Source organism: Pelodiscus sinensis, chromosome 15 (assembly GCF_052426305.1).
Source record: "Pelodiscus sinensis isolate ZL-2025 chromosome 15, ASM5242630v1, whole genome shotgun sequence".
In the NCBI taxonomy this organism is placed as follows: domain Eukaryota; kingdom Metazoa; phylum Chordata; order Testudines; family Trionychidae; genus Pelodiscus; species Pelodiscus sinensis.
Genome location: NC_143066.1, coordinates 32,849,078 through 32,866,824, shown reverse-complemented (window position 1 = coordinate 32,866,824; position 17,747 = coordinate 32,849,078).

The following is a 17,747-nucleotide window of genomic DNA, read 5'->3' as shown; positions in this document are numbered from 1 at the left end:
CCCTGTAAGGTATTCAACTGTCTTTATGTAAATACAGTTCATGCTGGACTGGAAAGAAATCCTGGGTGTGGTTATGTAAATACACTTCAAGCAGGTTGCTCAGGCCTGCTAGATGTTCAGCTGTTAGAAGGTGCTTTTCCCATTGTAACTAATTTGGCTGTTGTGGGGATCACAAACTGTGTTAACACTAAATACAGGAATTGTAAGATATGACCACCAATGCTTGCAGTTATTGTGGGAATGCACAATGCAGAAAAGTCAGACTGTGTTTAATTCAGTTAAAAGAAGAGACCCTGTTGGTGTAAATACACTTGGATGGACAGAGGCTGGTCTTTCAGACTAAATCTAAATCTATTTCAGAATAAGCTATTCTGGAATAACAAAAGACAGGACTATGCAGCACTTTAAAGACTATCAAGATGGTTTATTAGGTGATGAGCTTTCATGGGCCAGACCCACTTCCTCAGATCAAATTGTAGAAGAAAATTGGCATGACCATATATACCAAATTTCATTGGTCATGCCAATTTTCTTTCACAATTTGATCTGAGGAAGTGGGTCTGGCCCACGAAAGCTCATCACCTAATAAACCATCTTGTTAGTCTTTAAAGTGCTGCATAGTCCTGTCTTTTGTTTCAGCAAGACCAGACTAACACAGCTACATCTCTATTACTGTTTTGGAATAGTTATTCCAAAATAGCTTATTTCAAAATAGCACTTCCACACTGCAGAGACCTCAAAATTAGGCCAAGACAGGCTTCCCTAATGTAGATGCGCTATCTCGATTTAGAGCCCCAGGAGGAATAACTTAGCCCTGGTGAGGAATAAAATAGCCCTAGTGAGGGGCTATTTTGAAACAGCAGAAGTGGAGCGTCTACACATGACTTATTTCAAAATAGCTATTTCAGAATAGGCATTATTCTTCTTAGAATGAGGTTTACAGAAGTCAGAATAAACTATCCATTATTTCAAAATTATTTTGAAATAATGGAATTGCTGTGTGGACGCTTGCATTGTTATTTCGGAATAACGGACATTATTCTGAAATAACTTTGCTGTGTAGACTCACCCTCTGAGACCTATAGCTTGAGCTGGGGAGGGAGGTGAGTCAGCAGGCTGCATGCTCTCTAGGTATGAGCTGTAAGACTGGCTCAACCTGTTTCTTCCCACTGTTTCAATGATAGAGTTAAAGAAAGGCTCTATAACTGTTTCTTAAACTGTGTTCCATGGCACACCGGTGTGCCGTGGAGAACAACAGAATTCAAAATGGTCATCCTTAAAGGGGCAGGCGACCTTTTTTTTCCTCAATAACTTTCCCCTGACCTTTTTTTTTACTCAGTAAAAAATCCTTGGTGTTCCCCATTAAAAAAAGCATTGTTTGGTCTTAAAAAGTTTAAGAAACACTGCTCTATAAGGAGTCCCTTTTATATGTAAGCTTACACCAGTGAATGCTGGACTCTCTTGTGGTTGGATTGTGCTTTGGGCCAAGAGCTGAAATCATGAGGTTTGACCCAGCATCAAATCCATCACAAGCCAGCAGAAGATGTGATGACTAGCCAGCAGGGTGGTAATGGAGAGGTGTAAGGCGCATCCAGCAGAGCAGTGAGGGGCGAACGATGGAGAGGCATGAGGAGCGGCCAGCAGAGCGGTGGCAGCGAAGGGCAACAAATGGCCAGCAGAGTGGCGCCAGAGAGCAGTGAGCACGTGGATGGTAAGTGGCCCGCAGAGTGGGTGAGATGACTCCTATCCTTCCCCCTCAGGATGGGAGGTGAACTCTGCAGATCACCTCTGAACTCTGGTCTGCCCTGACCAGGGGCCGTGACTGAGTGGGGTGCAGAGAAAGGTTGGGCATGTGAATGGGACACTTACCGTGCTGGACTCAAAAGCTTGAGAGGACAAGGACATTTCCCAACCTACTCGAGCTGGGACATTTACTCATGGGTTTGTCTGAACTCTGTGTATGGTGTTTTCCAAAATTAATGCCACGTTACAGGCAGTCCCCGGGTTACGTACAAGATAGGGACTGTAGGTTTGTTCTTAAGTTGAATTTGTATGTAAGTCGGAACTGGTACATATTGTAGGGGAAACTCTAGCCAAACATTTCTCCAGAGCTCAGTTTTATTCTCCCACACCTCACTTCCCTCAGTCCTTTATTCTCAAGCTGAGGTGTCTGCTGAGAAAAGCCGTTCCGCGTCTCCCTGGTCTGCTGGGGGGCAGCGCCCGCCGCGCCGCCAGGGGTGGCGACAGTGGGAGAGGCACCCCACACTAGCTGCGCCCCCCCCCCCCCGAGCAGACCAGGGAGACGCAGAGCGGCTTTTCTCGCCGTGGAGGACGCGGGCGGCAGGACTGCCGCGGCGCGTGTCGGCAGTCCCACTGCCCGCGTCCTCCACGGCGAGAAAAGCCGCTCCGCGTCTCCCTGGTCTGCTGGGGTGGGGGGGCCCACGGTCTGCTGGGGGGGGCCCATGACGGCACGTTGGGGTTCCCCCGTCTCCTGCACCCCAAAATGGCACAACCAGACTGCACCAGCCGGTGGAATAGAGGAAGTTTATTGCCTCTCCAGGATACAGCACAGCCCAGATGTAATCTGGTCACAGAGCTGGGCTAGGATGCCTCAGGCCCCCTTGAGATGGGGGAGACTGGGCCCCTAAACTCCAGCCCCTTTCCCTAGGCTGTCTCCTCCATGCCCCCAGACAGCAACTAACTAACACTCTTCCAGCCCTGCCCTCCAGCCAGGGCAGCATTCCACCTTCCTTTGTTCCTCTCCATGGGGGGTGTCTGGCCATACTGGTTGAGAGGTCCCTTTGCATAGTGACTCATCCTGTTTTGCTGGGTCGTGGTACCCACGGCAGCCAGTGGGGGTTATCCCAGAGCCAGCAGCATAGAAACCAGCCAGGTACCCCCACTACGTCATAGTTTTCCCCACTCCGAGAGCGAACTGAGCAGGGTCACTCCGCTCGTGACCTAGAGAAGTTCGGGTCCTCTGCGTGGGAACCCGTCCTGGGGACATGGGTGCTCCCCTTGACTCGGGCCGGCCGTGGCGAGGCCCCACATGAGCTGGCTTCCCTCTGTCCACTCGCCGCCCCGCTCCAGGGCGACTGGCACAGGCCTGTCCTCGGGGGTCACACCCACCCTTCCGCTGGCCTTGATCTCTGGCCAGGGCCTCTCGGGCCGGGGCCATGAGCCCAGCGAGACTTCTCTGGACAGCCAGGGCAGCTTCCACCCCCGATGCTCCATCCAGGGAGGTCTTCCCCTCCCATAACTCTCTCAGCAAGCCCAGAGGGTCCTCTATCTGGGGTAGAGACCCCCAAGCCGCTTTCCTACTGTCTTGGGCCTTCCCGCCCCTCTGGCAGGAGTCACAGGACCAGCAGTACCGCTGCACGGTTGTAAAGATTCCCGGCCAATAGAAGTGTTGGAGCAGCCTCAGCCGGGTGCTCCGGATCCCCCGGTGGCCCCCAACGGGGACGTCGTGGGCCAAATACAGCAGCTTGAGGCGATACTTTCAGGGGATGACCAGCTGCCGCTGGACCCCCCATGCCCTCACCTTCCGGGGGGAAGCCATTCCCGGAACAGGAATCCATGCTCCCGCAGGAATCTCTCCTGGCCACCTCTCCCCCGGGGCTGAGCTGCACAGAGGCCAGCCTGGTCCCTCAGCCTCTGCAAGGAGGGGTCTGCCTGCACCTCAGCCTGGAATTCAGCTGCTGAGGCAGGTATCCGGACCTAGGTAAAGGTGGGGGGCCCACCCACCCCGTTCGTAAGTAGGGATCTGACATAAGTCGGACCCATGTAACCCGGGGACTGCCTGTACTTCTTTCCCCTTTTAATAAAAGTTTCTCTTCTACACTCAGACTCTGTGGTTGCGAGCAGGGAAGCATTGCCTCCCACGGGTGTTGTACGAATTTCCCAGGTCACTGGGTAGGGGCTTGAGCCAGTTCTGTGTTGGATGGATGGAGAGGAACCCCCAGATATTGAACCCTGCCCTGGCTGCTGCTGGTGCTACTTGGCAGAAGGATTACAGTACAGGCAGTCCCCGGGTTACGTACAAGATAGGGACTGTAGGTTTGTTCTTAAGTTGAATCTGTATGTAAGTCGGAACTGGCGTCAGCCGCTGCTGAAACTGATCAGTTTCAACCGCGGCTGAATCTGGATGCCAGTTCTGACTTACATACAGATTCAACTTAAGAACCCCAAGTGTCCCCAAGTCAGCTGCTGCTGAAACTGATCAGCGGCTGATTCCAGGAAGCCTGGGGCAGAGCAACTCTGCCTCGGGCTTCCTGTAGTCAGCCGCTGGTCAGTTTCAGCAGTGGCTGACTTGGGGATGCCTGGGGCAGAGCAGCTGGGGTGCTGCTGGGTTGCTCCAGTAGCGCAGCTCCTCGGCGCTACTGGAGCAACCCAGCAGCACCCCAGCTACTCTGCCCCAGACGTCCTGATTCAGCCGCTGTTGAAACTGACCAGCAGCGGCTGAATCAGGACTCCTGGGGCAGAGCAGCTGGGGTGCTGCCGGGTTGGTCCGGACCGGCGCTGCGGGACCAACCCGGCAGCCCCCAGCTGCTCTACCCCAGGGGTAGGCAAGAAAAGCCTGGTCTGCTGGGGGGGGCACTAGCTGCACCCCACCCCACCCCAGCAGACCAGGGGGACAGGAGCAAAGCCGCTGAGCACGCCCGCAGCGGGACAGCCTGGGCGCGCTTGGGCTGTCCCCCTGCGGGCGTGCTCAGCGGCTTTGCTCTCCGTCTCCCTGGTCTGCAGGGAGACGGGGAGCAAAGCTTTGGAGCACGCCCGCAGCGGGACAGCCCAGGCGCGCCCGGGCTGTCCCACTGCGGGCGTGCTCCAAAGCTTTGCTCCTGTCCCTCTGGTCTGCTGGGGAGGTCCAGCAAAGCCGCTGGACCCCCCCCCAGCAGACCAGGGACACCAGAACAAAGCCGCCGCCTGGGCGGCTTTGCTTGTTTGCCCGGGAGCAAAGCCGCCCAGGTGGCGGCTTTGCTCGGGTGTCCCTGGTCTATTGGGGGGGGGGGTTCAGTGGCTTTGCTGGACCCCCCCCCCAGCAGACCAGGGGGACAGGAGCAAAGCCGCCCAGGTGGCGGGAGTCCCGCTACCTGGGCGGCTTTGCTCCGGGGCAAACGAGCAAAGCAGCCCAGGCGGCGGCTTTGCTCGGGTGTCCCTGGTCTGCTGGGGGGGTCCAGCGGCTTTCCTGGACCCCCCCAGCAGACCAGGGGGACAGGAGCAATGCCGCCCAGGAGGCGGGAGTCCCGCTGCCTGGGCGGCTTTGCTCCGGGGCAAACGAGCAAAGCCGCCCAGGCAGCGGGCCTCCCGCCTCCTGGGCGGCTTTGCTCGGGTGTCCCTGGTCTGCTGGGGGGGTCCAGTGGCTTTGCTGGACCCCCCCCCCCAGCAGACCAGGGGGACAGGAGCAAAGCCGCCCAGGCGGCGGGAGTCCCACTGCCTGGGCAGCTTTGCTCCGGGGCAAATGAGCAAAGCCGCCCAGGCGGCGGCTTTGCTCGGGTGTCCCTAGTCTGCTGGGGGGGGGGGTCCAGCGGCTTTGCTGGACCCCCCAGCAGACCAGGGAGACTAGGAGAAGCTTTTCTCGCCCCGGAGGACACGAGTGGCGACTCGCCGCCCATGAGCTCTGGGGTGAGAAAAGCCCCGTTTATAAGTGCGGATCCACGTAAGTCGGGGACTGCCTGTATTGTAAGCTTTTGAGGGCAAAACCTACTTCCTCAGATGAGATGAGCTTGAGTGGAGAAAAAAAGGGAGGACCCTCAAAATAAGAAGGGAGAGGGAGAAAAAAAGAAAAATCTCTTTTTACTCAAGAAATCTTTGTGACTTCAGTCATCATCTGCCAACTTCAGTGACTCTTGCGAGCCCTGCAGAGAGTGACCAGCAGCTAAGGCGGGGCAGCTGAATTCTCTTTCTTCCACGGAAGCTCATGATACCATCTACACGTTTTGTTAGTCTTTACAGTGCTACCAGACTATTTTTTTGTTTTTTTAAGTTTATCCTGTACAGGCTAACTCGGTTACCCACTGAAGCATCAACAGAATTGTTTGCTAAATTCTGCTCAGTTGCTCCTGTGATGGCTCCAATTGGTCCTTTATTTTTGGTCATGTTGTGTGAGAAGGAAGAAGTTCAACTTGTCTCCCAGATCCTCCAGGGCAGACACTTTTTTTTTTAAACTTACAGCCTGAACAAGTTGGATCTGGAATCAGAGAAGGCTCATCTAGACTACATTAAAGTGTCGAAAGAGGATATGCAAATTCCGCAGGAATTTGCATATCTTCTTCCGATCTCACTTTCAAAAGAGGAGCTTTCGAAAGTGAAAGTAGTCAAGATGTGGTTTTTTTCGGCAACCCACCCTTTTTTGAAAAGCCACGTAACCCTTATTTTTTGAGGCCAAGCAGCTTTTCGAAAAGGGAGGGAGTTGCCGAAACCCCCCCCCCCCCCCGCGTCTTGACTACTTTCACTTTCGAAAGCTTTGCTTTTGAAAATGAGATCCGAAGAAGATATACAAATTCTGCAGGAATTTGCATATCCTCTTTTGACACTTTAGCGTAGTCTAGATGAGCCCTAAGAGGTAGGGCCCTACCAAGTTCACAGCCATGAAAAACACATCTTGGATCGTGAAATCTGGTCTCCCACTGTGAAATTTAGTCTTTTGTTTGCTTTTACACTTTACTGTACAGTTTTCACAGGGGAGACTGGCATTTGGAGGTCATGGTATTGCCATCCTTACTTCTGCACTGCCTTCAGAGCTGGGTGGCCAGCAGTAGTGCTGAAGTAAGGGTGGTGATATCATTCCATGTCACCCTTCTGCACTGTTGCCTTCAGAGCTGGACAGCCAGAGTGGTGGCAGGCAGTGGTAGCGAAGTGAGAGTGGCCAATACTATCCCACGCCATTTTCACTGCTACCTTGCTGGTGGCAGTGCTGCCTTGTGAAGGCAGTGCCCCCACCAGCAGCAGCGCAGAAGTACGGGTAGCAGTATTTCATCCACCCTACAATAACCTTGCAACCCCCAGCTCCTTTTTTGTGGGGTCAGGACCCCTAGAATTACAACACCGCAATATTTCAGCATTGCATAGCTGAGATCAGAACATTTGTAGTTTTTAAAATCCCAGGACTTGGAAACTGACCAAAATGCACCATGAATTGTGTAGGGTCCTAGTGAGAGGTAATAAATACAGAGCCTCACTGTCATTTTGCACAGTCACTTTTCTGAGTAGAACCTGCCCCACAGGTGCTTAAAGAAAGTCTTTTTAGACCAGCAAGTGGCCTTTGCTTGGGTGCTGCCTATGGGAAGACTTTTCATGTTTCACTTTAATATCCTCCCAGGAGAGGGAGTATTGACATGAGTTTCTTCACAAAGATCCTGCCCCATTCCAGGTAATTAACTGATGTTGGAAAGTTTTGAAATGTAAGGTGATAAACTTAATTTATTCCTACAGTTCTATACATAGGGATGTGTTAGTGATGGGCTGAAAAGATGGTATTCATAGCCAGATTCAGGATTGAGTTATGCAGGGTTCTGAGTTTAAGGCTGACTCAGATCTGAAAGCATATGGGATCTCATCCTCAAATGGTGGCAATCTCAGCACCAGCTGGTCTTTCGTCTTGAACCACATCTCAAAAATCTGCTCCAACTGGAATTATACGCAACCCAGAATCAAAACTGTAGAAGAAGTTTCCAGTTTGGAGATAACACTATACCACTAAGCTAGGGGGAGAGGTAAATACGTTGGAGGGCAGTGATAGAGTCCAGAGTCACTCAGATAGATTAGAGGATTGGGCCAAAAGAAATCTGACGAGGTTCAACAAAGACAAGTGTAGAGTCCTGCACTTGAGATGGAAGAATCCCAAGCATAGTTACAAGCTAGGGACTGAATGGCTAAGAAGCAGTTTGGCATAAAAGGACCTGGGAATTACAGTGGATGAGAAACTGGATATGAGTCAACAGTGTGCCCTTGTAGCCAATAAGGTTAATGGCACATTAAGTTGCATTAGGAGGAGCATTGCCAGCAGATCTAGAGATGTGATTATTCCCCTTTATTCGGCTCTGGTGAGGCCACATCTGGAGTATTGCGTCCAGTTCCGCCCCCCCCCCCCCCACTGTAGAAAGGATGTGGATGCATTGGAGAGGGTCCAGCGGAGGGCAACCAAAATGATTAGGGGGCTGGAGCACATGACTTGTGAGGAGAGGCTGAGAGATTTGGACTTATTTAGTCTGCAAAAGAGGAGAGTGAGGGGGGATTTGATAGCAGCCTTCAACTTCCTGAAGGGAGGGTCCAAAGAGGATGGAGAGAGGCTGTTTTCAGTAGTGATGGAGGCAGAACAAGGAGCAATTGTCTCAAGTTACAATGGAGGCGGTCTAGGTTGGATATTAGGAAAAACTATTTCACTAGGAGAATGGTGAAGTACGGGAATGGGTTACCTAGGGAGATGATGGAATCTTCATCCCTAGAGGTTTTAAAGTCTCGGCTTGACAAAGCCCTGGCTGGGTTGATTTAGTTGGGATTGGTCTTGCTTTGGGCAGGGGGCTGGATTTGATGACCTCTTGAGGTCTCTTCCAGCCCTATGATTCTATGACTAGATCCTCTAGATGAAACTTCTGAGTTTCCCTTCCAGCACAGGGTTTGCTTTTGACCCAGTATTTTCAGGTGGGTTAACTAAAGCACAAGCAGGTCATATGAGTTGTCTGAGATCACAAAGTGAGTAAATAACCCAGCTGGGCTTAGAAAATAGGGCTCAGATCAGTGTTCCCTAAGCTGTGCACTTGGGTGGCCACTCAGAAGAGACTCAGAAGCTGCCCAGCTGCTTAGCAGAGCGCCCACAGCCAGCTTTGTATTTCTAGTGGTGGTGCACATTCGCACATGCCTTTGCACATAACAAATTATTCCACGCTTGGATGGAAATAAACTATACATGGATGGAAAAGTTTAGATGGAACATTGGCTGAGATATTCAGAAGAAGGGGATCACAGCTGGGCCCAGTTTTTCAAAAGAGTACAGCACTTCATTGGTGCATGTTGGTGAGTCCTTTCCAAAATATGTCTATTAGTGTCAGAGGGTTTGCTCATACGGAAAAAGCTATGGGCATCAGGAAAAAGTACCCGTAGGATGGTTTTGAAAAGGCAAGCTCAATTTAATTTGATGGTCATACCTACCTGGTTACACTCCCTTCCCCCTCTTTTTGTATCTACTATTCAGATCCACTCCCAGGTAGGGTTGCCAGATGGTTTCAACAAAAATACTGGACACATTTGACATTACATCACAATCTACATTCCATCTCATTCCATTACATCACAATCTACATTACATCTGACTGAGAAACTACTGGACAGTTCTATTTACTCAATTATAGTTTCTCAATTTTTTCCCAAACAGAAAGCTCAAATACTGGACTGTTCAGTTAAAAACTGGACACCTGGCAACCCTACTCCTAGGGTGTGAGGCTTTTAGGTTGATCAGGGAACTTCCCCCTTTCACCACTGTCCCTGGTGCTCTTTTCTCTCCCGACCATTTTGTAGTTGGTTCAGTTCATCTGTGTGTTTTATTTCCCCCTTCCTGCTTTGTTGCCATTTTCAGTGTTATATGAACACTGAAGGAATAACTGAAAAAGCTGTGCACATGGGTTGCTTTCTGAGGGCAGTTGGTCAGTGGACTGCCTGGAAACCCCAAGGGTATGTCTACACTACCCTCCTAATTCGAACTAGGAGGGTAATGTAGGCATACTGCACTTGCAAATGAAGCCCGGGATTTGAATTTCCCGGGCTTCATTCCCGGGCTTCATTTGCATGAAGCCGTCCGGCGCCATTTTTAAATGCCGGCAGTTCGAACCCCGTGCCGCGCGGCTACACGCGGCAAGGAGTAGCTAGTTTGGATTAGGCTTCCTAATCCGAACTAGCTGTACTCCTCGTGGAAGCCTAATCCGAACTAGCTACTCCGTGCCGCGTGTAGCCGCGCGGCACGGGGTTCGAACTGCCAGCATTTAAAAATTCAAATCCCGGGCTTCATTTGCAAGTGCGGTATGCCTACATTACCCTCCTAGTTCGAATTAGGAGGGTAGTGTAGACATACCCCAAGAGAGTCCTGAACTGGGCCAGTATTGACAGGTTTAAGGCCCAGGAAGTTTCAATGTTAGGCCTGCACATTTTCCAATTAGTAGAAACCTCCACCCAGTATTATCTGAAACAAGCTTGTACGCCCCTATGCACAACTCACTGCAAACCCAGACCACAGGAAGTCCTGCCTCAAAGGGTTTGACAGACAGCAGACTCATGATGCCTGATTGGCTCCCTACCCTATATAAACTCAAAGATGTTCCAGCACCAATGCCATGCATTACTTACTACCTACTGCCAGCCAGCCACCCTGTTGCCAAACTTTCAGGGTGCATCTAGACTGGCAAGATTTTGCACAAAAACTTGCCAGCTGTCTACACTGGCCGCTTGAATTTGCGCAAGAGCACTGTCTTTGTAATGTACAAAATCAGTGCTTCTTGCTCCCGCTCAGGGATAAGCCCTCTTGCGCAAGAGGGCCAGTGTAGACAGGCACCTTAATTTTTTGCGCAAGAAAGCCCAATGGCTAAAATGGCCATCGGAGCTTTCTTGCGCAAAAGCGCGTCTATACTGGGCATGGATGCTTTTGCGCAAAAGCACTTTTTGCACAAAACCATCCGTGCCAATCTAGACGCTCTTTTGCGGAAATAATTTTAACGGAAAAACTTTTCTGTTAAAAGTATTTCCGCAAAATCATGCCAGTCTAGACGCAGCCGCAAAGATCATCTTGGCTCTGACTTGGACCTTGATTCCTTTTTGAACTCTGGAGCACCCATGTGGACCCTGATACCTGGTACTGGCCTGATCTAGCTCTGGCTCTGCCCTTGGCCTAACTATTGACCCTGATGTTGACTGAGCTCTAGTGATTGTTCCTGCCCCTGAGATCCTGCCACTAGTCCTGCCTGCCTTCACTCAGGACCCTGACAACAGGAGACATCTGTGCTTGAAAAATATAGGAGGCCTCACTATTATGGCTTGCTCCATGGACTACCTGGAATTGTTGTGTGGAAGACAAGTGGGCCCACAGTTTGAGGGCCATGGCTCCATTATGAGCAATAAGTAGTATTGGCTCCAACCAAGGAGAAGGATCCCTCTGTGCTGGGCATTGAACAACTAGATAACAAAAAAACAGTCTCTGTGCCCAAGAGTTAACAATCTCAGGAATTGCTCTACTGGCTTAAGGAGCCACGTAACCAGTTTCATTAAACCAGCCTGAGCTGGGCAGACTTACAGCAGTATTAGAGACCTTACCACTTTGGTTTATTGCTCACTGACCTGCTTTTTGCTCCCTGATGATAGTTTCCTTCTTGCGCTGGCCAACGTGATTAACTTTATGCTGCAAGTCCCTGCCTTCCCTTGGTCATTCGTTCTGTTCCACTAAATTCCGCATGCAAATGCTGACAATCTGTTTAAACGTGTCAGTAACCTGTAGAGCTCTCTTTCCCTATGGCAGCTTCGTGTCCTTGCTTGCTTCTGTATTATGTGTTATTTATTTGCAACTGATCGGCCCTGTTACCTTGCTTGTTCTTAGGATATAAGAGCAGTGAGACAAAGCGGAGCTGCTCCGGCCTCCCGGGGACATGTACAATAACACACCTGACAGGGGCACCGCTGAGCTATTGTCTTTTGCAGTTAGGCTGAGTGAGTCAGAGGCAAGGAAATGTCTCCTTTTAGACATGGCCTCGGGACAATGGGTGTCATTTGAATGGGCGGGTTTGACTTGTATTTTAATGCTCTGCCCTTCTGTCCCATCTTCCATCCCCAGGCGTGGAGGCTCTTCACAAGCACTAATGAGAGAAGGCTCACAGCACCCCTGTGAGGCGGGTCAGTAGCATTACCCCCATTTTGGTAAACTGTGGGAAACCGAGGCACAGATTGGTTAAATGCCGTGCTTGAGGTCACAGAGTGTATGTTACTGTGGCACATGGGGACCTCAGCTCAGTATCGGATTGTCCAGAGGGCACTGAATAGACAGTAAGAAGCAGCTCCTACTCTGCTAGGCTTGCAGTCTAAATTGATACAACAAAGTGTAGGAGAGAAACAGAGGTTTCCCCATGTTCGCAGAGCAGTCTGCAGCAGATAAAGGAATAGAATCCATATCTCCTGACATGCCATCTACTGTCCTAGTCACCAGACCTCTCCTGCAGCAGACCATCTTGCCTACAACATGGCTTTCAAAATCATGATAAGGGAGGATGATCTGTGTTTGGTGGGAGGGAAATAAAGTTTCGTGAAAGGGTTCATTTTCCCATATGCCATTTCTCTTTGTTGGTGTACCAAAGAAATGAGCTAACGAGGCCTGTTTGCTTGGATGGTACAGACTGAAGTGTGTCTATGCGTGCGATTGATTTGCAAGTTTATATACAGCCGGGGTCTTTGCAGTTCTGCTGTCTACCACAGGAGGTCACTCAGGTTTAGCAGATTGGACAGCAAGCGAGAAGGCGGGTGAGGTAATATCTTATATTGGACCGACTTCTGTGGATGAGAGAGACACGCTTTCAAGCAAGTGACGGTTTGCAACCCGCTGTGCTTTGAATCTTCACAATTCATGATTCATCGTGCACAGATTCATGGTCAGATCGCTGCTGGGTGTAGGCAGGCATATGCCATGCATGCCAGACAGCATCACAAATTCTCAAGGTTAGAGTTACTCATGGTAACTGACAGATTTTTTTCTAGGTAGGCTTTTGTTAACACTACTTCAGATCTGTGTCTAGCTGTGCATGCTTTGCTATTATCCTTACGTAGTGTGTGTGTTACATTGGCACCCAGAGGCTCCAGGCAGCACTGAAACTCTGTTGTGCTAGGTGCTGTACATTTAAATGGTGCTTGCCCTTTAAATATAGTTACTTGGAGTCCAATTGTCTGCCTGTCTGGGGAATTATGGGTATACCACCATGAGTTAATGGCTACGGGTGGGCAGCGGAGGCACACATTTCAATTTACTAGCTATACCCCTAAACCTACAAGCAAGAAACAACCTGGAAGAGTCAGACACAAACTTTTTCAATTCTCTGTTTGAAAAAGTCTGTTGAAGCATGTTGGAAAGATCACAAATGAGAGCAAAGTGTGGGATTTATACTTCAATGATAATTGTCAGGAAAGCAAATGTCTGGGACTGTACATTGCCAGGTACATCAATACTAGAGCCAGAAATGGCCACAGACATGCAGATAATCCAGGACCAGAAATATTCAAGAGTGCAAGTACATGGAGCCACAAATAGCTTGTTTTCAGTGAAGATGGATTTGCTCACATTGCATATTTGCCTGCCACAGGGATGGAGTTCAGGGAACTATTCCCCATTGTAGCTCACATTCCCTCTTGTGGTTTACTAGCTTTCCGAATGCACTCACTTTCCCCCCAAATCTTTGATGGATGGTTCTAAACTGCAGCACAATCTCTTCCACCTTGCTTTTTGGATTTATAAATTGATAGAGATTCTCTGCAGCATCCAGAAGTCATAAGTTAATAAATTAGATGCCAATATGACAGGCACATATTCCAAACAAGGAAAGGTTTAAAAACCAGACATGTTTTTTTCTTTACAGAAGAAGACTGAGGGGGACCTGATAACAATCTTCAAATATGTTAGGGCCTGTTAGAAAAAGGGTGGAGACCTATGTCTGATGAAGGAAGGACAAGAAGTAATGGGCTTAATAGACAACAAGGAAGATTTAGGTTAGATATTAGGAAAGACTTTTTAACTCTACAGGTAGTTTAGCTCCAGAACAGGCTCCCAAGAAAGGTGGTGGAATCCCTGTCATTGGAGGCTTTTAACAGCAAGCTGGACAAACATCTGTCAGGGATGGTCTAGATCGGGGTGGGCAAGATACCTGTAGTGGGCTGGATCCAGCCCACCAATCCACCAAATCCAGCCTGCAGACCACCCTGCCTGGACCCTCAGGCAGGCAGCAGCTGTTTTAAATGCAGGGCTGCTCCCTATGCCACTCTGCTCTTGAGGGAGGAGGAGGTTTCAGGTGATCTCCCTATCCCTAGCCCCTAGAAATAACCAGCCAATAGGAACTGACCCCAGCCAATCTCTCAGTGCCTATTGGCCAGCAACAACCAGCCAAAAGGCACTGAGAGATTGGCTTGGGGGCTGGGGCTGGGGCTAGACTGGGCGGGGCGACGATGACAACGATGCAACGCAATGCAACGCAAGCCTCTCCCCCTTCCTGGAGCTGGGAGCCACGTAGGGTGAGCAGCTGCAGTTTAATGCAGTCTGGGGCAGCAGCAGGCAGGGCGTCCAGCATATCTTGTAGGGTCTGCAGGGCTGCTGGCCAGGAGATGCTTAGGTAAGCGCCGCCCCAGGAAAAGCCTGCCTCTGGCACCCCAGCCCCTCCTACATCTCAACTCCCTCCCCCAGGTCACTATCCAAACCCTCTGCACACACACACACCCCCGCCCCAAGTCACAATTCCCTCCCAGAACCTACACCCCCTCCTTCATCACTCCCCCAGGCCAGAATACTCTCCTGCACCCAGAGCCCCTCCCTGACCCTGCACCCCATTCCTCTTCCCCAGAGCATAATCCTTCCTTCACCCAAACTCCCTCTCAGACCCCACACTGTCTCCCGCACCCCAGTCTCTTACCCTGTGCACCCTTCTGCACCCAACCTCCATCCTAGGCCCTGCGTCTCCGCAACAGAAATGTGGGGCCGTTGACCTGCTTTCCACTTTCCTTCCTCAGCAGAGGAGGCTGGACTTGACAATGTCTCAAGGTTCCTGGAAGAGCCGGCGCAGAGCGATCTGCGGATGCGCAGAGCACAGAACCACGTGAAATCGTACGGCTGGCAAGCGGGGCTCTCCACCACTTGGCGAGCCCTAATAATGTATGTAACCAAATAAACATCCACGTGCACAATTCTCGGACTCCAGGATAATAGTAGCTTTCCATAACTTTAGAGTGAGGTACTTGTATCGTGGGGGTGGGAAGAAGTGAGGCCCATATCCAAGAACATTACTACTCTGGGGAAGATACCTGACTATAGGGCAAGGTGTGAGGAGGTGGGGCTGCATGGGCTGGGCTGCTCTGTTCATTTGCTCGCTTGGCTGGGACAGGGTGAATTTCTCCATTTCTAGCCCTTGAAAGGCTGTTCAGTTCAATGCAATTATCTGGCCACCAGAATCAGATGAAGCTTTAGCTCTGGAGTTATTCCACAGTGTGAATCGTGAGATTTTAGTTGCTATAGCAACTGAATTCAGGCTTCAAAAATAGTAACAGATTTTTTTTCTTCAGTTTGCCTTTTGCCCTCAGAACCCAATCTATTTTGGTCCTGACAGTTCATTTCAGGTGTTCTTTGCCAATGAACTCTGTGGCTCCGCATGGGGATGGGCTCCCATGGGGACCACACTTTCAGTTCATTAAGCATTATTAGTCATCTTTTTTTTTCCTTCTCTAAAAATACCTGTATTATGTCTAATGAAAGATAAAGGAGCAAACAGACATCCCTAAAGAGCCCTGGAAAAAGCTTTTGCACAGTCATGAAAACTGGAGAAGCAATTTGAAATAAAATCTCCAGTTGTGAGCAGCAGGAGTCTAGGAGCAGCTATCAGAAATGGCCTTCATGCGAGTTTTGGATCTGAGGTCTCAGTACTGTGGTGCCAGCTGTTAATGGTAAGAGAAATAGATCAGAGAGATACTCTGGATTTATCCCTTTTCCTTGCCCTCTGACTTGTTCCATCTAAAGGCAAGATGTAATAAATTTGTCCACTCCATCCACTTGGGCTGTGTTGGGTATGACTACAAATGTAGCAAACTGACAGCACTTACGGTATACCCAGGAGCACTTTGGGCACTATATCAGAGAGCCCTCAGGAAGCCACACCACAAGTCAAACAAATTTAAAAAAATCCCAAACAAGCAAAGAAATGTGGTGCAGGATCATCTATGTATCCCTTTTCTTTCTTTTTCTTGACCACTGACTGTTGTCCATTGGTTCGTGCTGTCCCAATAGGGTTACCAATTTTGGTGGAATGTATTCCTGGAGATTTCATTACATCACAAGCTTCCTGTTGTGATTCAACCAACTGCTTTGAGTTTTGTATTTTAGTTGGAGGGAGCCAGGTGACACGGTGGGTCAGCAGAGGCCATGGTTCAAATCTTCCTGATGTCATCTGTTAAATCAATTTGAAAGTCTTACCATAGGACTTAGCACTTAATCTACTATGGCATCACAAAATCCCCATAGGATTTACTCATTAGCACGCTCTGTTAAGAGAAATTTAGGAATAGACTATCTGGGAATGCTGCTTGCCAAGACTAAAGCTGACCCTACCAATGTTCCCTCTAATTTTTTTCTATTCACGTGTGGAATAAATTGTATGATGTGTACCTAGACATGTGTGGATGTGCACCACCAGTAGAAACACATGCTGTTTGCTGTGGCAGTGATTCTCTGATAGTCAGGAGGGTGGCACCTGTACCTCTCCTGAGTGACTAACCAAGCGCACAGCTTACAGGGACCTCTGATACCTACATATGGAAGCTAGGGGAGCAATTCCCAGCTTTCATAGACATACTCATGCTAGTTCTTATCAAGGCAGCGTGCTAAAAACATTAAAGGGTAACCACAGGTGCACAGGCTAACGGCCTTTAGCCATGTGGGCCATGCTAAAAGGCTGTAACAGTTTAATGATAACATTTTTAAATCAATAATGAAAGCGGTGTGACAGCTGTGTGTAGACAAGCCCTTCTATCCTTTAAAAACTGGTCATATCCATATAGATGCCTTCTCTACATTTTCAGAAGCAAGATGCAATCAATTTAAGAACCTCCATGCACAAAGCTTCACTCATTTAACTAAACTGATTTAATAATCACACCTAAGGCTAAGCTTACTTTTTTGGCCAAATATTACAAGATGGCCTCGTATACACACAGAATTTGCGGCACTTTCACTAAAACTATATTACTCGTCCTCTTTTTCTCTTTCTCCAAAAATGCCTGTATTATGTCTAATGAAAGGTAAAGGAGCAAACAGACATCAGTAAAGAACCCTGGAAAAAATTTCTCCACAGTCACGGAGGCTGGAGAAACAATATGAAAAAAAGCTCCCAAGTATGAGCAGCAGGAGTCTAGGAGCAGCTATCAGAAATCACCTAAACTGCTCCACATATTGATTCCGTGAAACTGGTTCAAACCCCCTATGTGGACCTGTTTACCTCAAGTTTATACACAACTGGTTTATATCAACTTGCATTGATACATAAGAGCAGGAAGATTTCGTACTAAATAATGTTTTAGGGCCATTCATGTGCAGGGGGAAGTCCACAGAAAGCAATGGAGTTAGATGTGAATGAAATTGGGACTAGTGGAGAATCAAGCCTGTTAACTGTTTTCCTGGAACTTCCCCTCCAGCATCAGAGCAATACCAGGTCATGTTTCTCCTGATTTTGTGTGTGTGTGTGTCGCCTTTAAGACCCTGTGCGCCAGCAAAGCCAACCTCTTTTGTTGAATGGAAACAAACAGAGCTACTCCTCCTCTAATTCTGTTCAGGCTGGCTCCTTCTGTTCATGGCAGTTTTCAGCAGCATCTAAGAGGGTATTTTTTAGTGGATGTGGGAAGGAAAGAGACAGAGAAAAGGAGAGGGATCCCGCCCCTTCCCCCCCATCTTTTAGGCTTTATATCAGAATAAGCTCCTCCCCTCCCCCCCCAACTATTCAAGGAAGGAGCAGAGCAAATGTGTCTGTGTGAAAGAC